The sequence below is a fragment of the Lissotriton vulgaris genome, chromosome 7 (genome assembly GCF_964263255.1).
Source record: "Lissotriton vulgaris chromosome 7, aLisVul1.2, whole genome shotgun sequence".
In the NCBI taxonomy this organism is placed as follows: domain Eukaryota; kingdom Metazoa; phylum Chordata; class Amphibia; order Caudata; family Salamandridae; genus Lissotriton; species Lissotriton vulgaris.
The window spans coordinates 655,293,631-655,299,844 of NC_141695.1; positions in this window are offsets into that span (position 1 = coordinate 655,293,631).

Genomic DNA, 6,214 nt, shown 5'->3' on the forward strand with positions numbered 1-6,214 from the left:
TTTATTTTGAATCTCAGACCCTTATCTATACCTATAGAGATATTATTAAAAGCAGTAACAACCTCATTATCGGAGGATACATCTAGACAGATTTCTATATCTTGGTTATTGCTTGCAATTAAATTTTCCATGAAGTTAACAGGATTAACACCAGACCATTTGATTGAAATCCGATTTTCTCCATGGGTTCTTATATCAGCTGCCGAAATACATATTTTTTCAATGGAATATAGGCTGAAGTTTAAAGTTAACAGTAGTGGGTGGTGATCACTTAGTAAGCTATACGGTATGATACAATCATTCACATAAGGCCTACTATTCCTTGACAACAGGAAGTGGTCAATACATGAGGAAGATCTAACCCCCTCATAGGTATAGACATCAACAGCCCCATTACTGGCACCCAACTTCATTACTTCCATACCATATTTATACATGATGCAATTGTGTGATTCACCATAAGGATCATGTAAAAAATTAGTAATAAACGGCCAGATGTATGAAGCTGAAATGGGTTTGCGAACTCATTTGAGCAAAATGGTATGTATGTAGCAAATTTCAGAGCAAAATAAGGAATCACAAATTTGCGATTGCTTATTTTGCGATTGCATTTAAGGAATCTCAAAATTTGCGATTCCTTAAATGCAATGTATGAAGCAAAAAAAATTTGCTAATTGTCCTTAAGGAATTGCAAATTACCACCAACTTCAAGTTGGTGGTAATTTGCGAATTTCTTGAAAAATGCCCATTTTAGCATTTTTCAAAGTGCCATGTGATGCACATAGATGCCCTTAGGGTATTTATGTGCACCACATGTGCACCCATGCTTATTTCAGGGGTGCACCAGGGTGTCCTTTGGACATCCCTGAACCCTTGAAATTATTCTCAATAAGCGATTTGCAAATTGCGAATCGCAAATTGAGAATAATTTCACATACATTCCTATGGGCCTCCTGGCCCATAGAAATGAATGGGAAATCATTCCTTAATTGCGATTAGCAATTTGCTTATCAAAATTAAGGAATTTTAAAAAATCGCTAAAAAATAGTGAATTTCTACATACATACCATTTTGCAATTCTCAAATAGCGATTCCTTAAAAATCGCTATTTAAGAATCGCAAAAGTGTATCTTGATACATCTGGCCCATGGTCCCCTAATCATCTATATGGCCACATTGATCCGCAGTTGTTAGCTTACACAATTCAATATTGAAATCACCACCCCATATCACTGTATACTCATCCCCCAGTCTCTTCACAAAGGTATCAAGTTCCTCCTCCATTGTTGTGATTATTCCTGATCTTGTGTTATTAAAGATATTATTATAGTAGTGTATCACTACATTGTTTTGCTTCCCCTTAGCACTAAGTAGTAGGAACTGAAAGTGCTGTGAGTTAGTAAAGGTCTTTTTTAGGGTTAGCAGAGAAGTTACAGAGAGTAATCAGGCCAGACCTCCACTCGCTCTCCCAGCCTTAGAGGAAGTTGCTTTAGTGAAAATGGTTTTAAAGCCATTTACATGGAAGGGTTCTACAAGCCAGGTTTCCTGCATTAAAACCGAATTTCGGTTCTGTATGAAGCCAAGCCATAATGGGTCAGACGGTTTGTTTTTAACCCCTGCAACATTCCACGAAATAAATTGCAGTGATGCGACCAGTTGGCTACCTACTGGATCAATACCAGGGAAGTTACGAGAAGGAATGGGGTCATTATTGGTGTAAAACTGTATACCTTCTATTGCAGGCACGGCTTCACCGCTAATAGAAAGGGGGTGTGAGTTTCATTCTGCTGGCACACTCTTAATACCATTGGGGAGGAGGAGATTTCCTTCATCCAAATAGGCTGCATCTATACAGATTGTTTCTATAGGACTACTCAGAGGTCTGTTAGTAGGCTGAAAGTCATCCATTATGGTTGTTATTATATTCAGTCAATCCACCTCATTGCAACTTCTCAAAGGTTCAAGCCTGTTTGACATGAGTGGGATTATTTCATTTGTAGTACTGTACCATACTCTTCTGGATTATTATATATTGCTCAATTTCAGGTCTATAAAAAGTATCCAAGCGGCATTTCGGTTCAAGTGACATTTTCATGCTCCCTTGACCATCCTCGTTTTATTGAGAACTCATCTAATAAACCGGCCACCAGATGTGTATGATGAAAATTTACAACAATACAGTCCCCCTCACAGCTTTTATCCATGCTACCCACCCAGCTTTCTCTCCTAAGCATTATTATTTCATGAGTCAGGAGCCCAATGTTGCAATGAGTGTAAACAACAAACCAGTGAACCACACGATTTTTCAATGAACCCCATGTTTCTATATGGTTTTCAGGCTATTTGGGGACATTTTTTAAGACAATGACATAGGGGGTGGCCAGAGGGGGCAAGTTTAAGGAGACACCCTGATGCTTCTTAGGCTGTAGATTGGTTCCAGAACCAATCTCATTAATGGAGTGTTTTTGTAGGCTTCCATTTTTTCCTCGGTTAGTGGTACTCAAACCGGATGATCCAGATAAGCCAGATGGCCCCACTACATAGTTCACAGAGTGTTTATCAGGAACCACCTTCCCTATTTCATTGTCAATTACTTTACTTGTATCTGACAAGGGTCGCTTAACAGAGTCTCTATTTGGCAGGGTTTCTGTACATGAACTGGGGATGTTTTGTTGTCTAAAGTCTGTGATCAGTTCTGTTAATTGGCAGATATCCTTTTATATAGATTTTTTTTTCAGTCATAATATGCTTTTCAATGGTGTCAATTTTTCCATGTAGTTTCTAGATAAGGATTTCAATACCAAGCATATTTAACAATAACTCCCCATCTTCAGTTCATGTGTCCCTTCCATTATAGTTTGTGCTTTTCCCTCTTTTGTTTTTAGTTTTCTTAGGGCAAATATTGACCTGTGCGGTGTGTTGTTTGCTCTTTTTGGCCGGTGGTGAGGCCTGATCAATTGCATCAGATGTTGTCGAAATTTCCAATGGGGAATGTGATACACATGGGCCTGAAAGTTTTTATGGATTTGCCTTAGAGGTGGTCGGGATCAATATTCTGATTACTACTATCCTTATGATCATGATCTTGTACCCCGCCCCAGGGATCTCTGGGCCGGGGCTGTCATCACAAACACAATCTTCAAATGTAGCTGTGGCCTCCCTTTGTGCAACATTTAGGGCCGTTTTGGTAGCAGCCAATTGTTTTTCAACTTCGACAATCTCATTGTTTATGATCCCCATGGCACTTTTTAAATAGTTAGTAATGGGAGCTGTTTTCCCATAAGGCTTTGCTTTACTTGGGGCTAGTTTTCCAGTCAAACAGTTGATACATTCAAAACAAATCCTTACTGGCAGAGTTGGCTTCAGGATCGCAGGACCAAGAGATGTTGCCGGGGCCCAGCCTTGTCTGGTCTCGGACGGGTGCAGATGGGCCCCCCTTGGCCCGGTCCGGCCCGAGCATGGCCCGGCAAACCCACATTTGTCCCTCGCGGCGGTGAGCCCTGGCCCCCTCTTGAGCGCCTCCTGGCATGTGTGACGCTTTGTTTGGTTTGTGCGCCGATAAGACTGATGGGGGATGTAGTTCTGAGCCTCCCCGCTCATGGCTGCAGCAAAGGTGACCAAGACAGCAGGCTCCCTGTGTAATGTGTGGGCTGTCAGGGTATCAGTAGATCCCCATAGATCAGTGGTATCAAGGAACAGTGGGGAATCAAGCAGACTATCGGGCTCCCCCACATGTCACTTACTGCATGTTAAAATATCTTTATTGTAGTATGTGAGAGCTTAACATTTATATACGCTTTGAAGGTTCCCCTGACCGCAATGCTTCATCTTTCTCATCCCTCAAGACTAGCGGAATTAGATATGAACCTCATTCTGTCCTTCCATCATTGGAGTGTGAGTTCCAGTGCTAGCCTATGTCAAGTGGCCAGGGTCTCCCATCAGCACAGAGAAGAGATTTCTTTGCAGGCGTCAGCATCTGGTGGATGTAAGGCCATAGGTTTGACCCTGGTTTCTTTCTCTTAATATTTCCAGTCACTTCAACTCCTGTGTTATGCAGGAGTTGCCCCTAAAGCCTAAACACCCCCTCCACCAAAATTCCAAGCTTCCTCTCTGTGAGTTTTACTTCATGGAATAATGTGGAAGCAATGGTATGATGATGTCATCATCTATAGGTCAGTAATGGCACCAATTTGAGGATTTAAATGTATTGTGAAATCCAATATACTGTAATAAAAATTAGCACCATAATGTAATCCTTTTGGCTGTGAGGTCCCCTGGCACTTTATGAGCAGAGAAGAAAGGTACAATGTTTGAAGTCTTCTGTCAGCCAGTGGTGGAGTGATACTGGAATGCTTCCTAAATCATATATGTCGACAAAATTCCATACTTACTGTAGGTCCTGGTGACACACACTTTGCACATGTACAGTGATACTGGATGTGATACTACCACATCTAGTATTAACGAGTGTGATATCATAATGTGCAATAATATTGTATCTAGACACAGTCTCAGTAATTTATGCAAATAAAATATTGCACATTTTAAACCCGATATTACTACACACTATGTCTGCTTTGCTCTGATTTTAGGGGTAAAAGGAGAGAAAGGAGAGACTCTTGCATAATATAGAAAAAGGACAACAACATGTTGCTGAACTTTAATTAAAATATTGTTTTCAGTTAGATTGGCAAGCTGAAAGAAGAGATCTTAGAATGGGAACCATATGAATGCCGGCTTAAAAAAAGACTTTTCTTCTCTGCTTTATGCAATAGATGTAACGAAGTGTAGTGGGAATTCCGTTCTCCTACAGAACTGTGCATAGAGACCTGGAACCTCGGTGAATTAGGATGCCCCAAAACTCACCTCAGTACCCACAATCCCCTTACCGAGCTAGCTACAGTGTCTCATTAAGCATGAGCGAATTTTGCGGATCTCGCGTTCGCGAATTTTGCGGATTTGCGGATTCGCAATCCGCAAAATCCGCGAATTCCCGCGAATTTGCGGATTTTTTTTTTTTTTTGTGTTTGCGCGGGTTTCTGCGAGTTCGCGAGGGTTTTGTACAATGTCGCAAATTGCGAACTTACCTGTCGGGTCGCAAGTTTCGCGAACTTGTTGTTTCTACTTGTCCAGCCTGTTTGGGACACTCTTCTTTCATCACTGCCACTCTCTGACTACTCATGCCACCCTCTGGCCCACCCATGCCACCCTCTGTTAAATCAATGCCACCCTCTGGTTCATCATCACTGTAGAAGATGGGGGGGAAAAGCAAGCCCACCTGCCCTGCTTGAACTGACATGAATTAATTTGGGGTTAGTTTATTAACAACACCTGCCCTGCCCCAAATGACAATAATGAATTAGGGGCTAATTAATGTGTCACTGAAAGAATTTAAAGTTCCAGCCTGGCACCTGCTTGTCTGCTCCTTTAGCTGTAAATCAGGACCTTTGTGGCATACAGTTAAGGTCAGAGCAGGGTCACACAATAGTTGCAAGCAGGCAACCGAATTCTGGAGGGCCCCCTCAGGAAGCAGTACAAAGAATCGTTACAAATCATGAGGTTGACCTTTTGCACCTGCTCATTGCTTTTGCTTTTGCTGAAATCGTTTTGCGGTTTTTTTCGCGCTATTCGCGGGGCGCGGCGTCGTGCGAAACCGACCGCGGAAGCCGCCAATTCGTGCGAATGAGCATTTTATTTTTTTGCGGCTTGTTGTTTCGCGAGTTTTTTTGCAGTATTCGCGAGCCGCTTGCAGCGCAACACGCGAATTTACCCCAAGGTCGAGTACGGGCGCGGCCATTTTGTTTGCGTGACGTATTTCCGTTTCCGCCCGCTATGTATAATCTCGCGCAGTAAGCGCATTGCGAGTAGAGGTTCGCACGAGATCGCGCGGGAAATCTAGAGGTTCGCACGAGATCGCGAGGAAAATCTCGCGCGAACTGACTTTCGCGCTCGGAAACGGGCGCCGGCCATCTTGTTTTTCATTCATTTCCTGTGTCTGGGCATGGTGTTTAATCCTCTTGATATCTTTCCCATCCTTTGCTTGTTTTCAGTTTTTTTTTTACGATTTTGCTTCTTATCTATCCCTCTCTTTTCCTAGCTGTATATTTTTGTCTTTTCTGCTATTTTTCTTTACTTTTAAACTACTTTTGTAAACTCTTTTCTTTTCTTCTTCCCTATCCTATTCCTTCTTAATTTTCTACTTCTTCCTACCTTA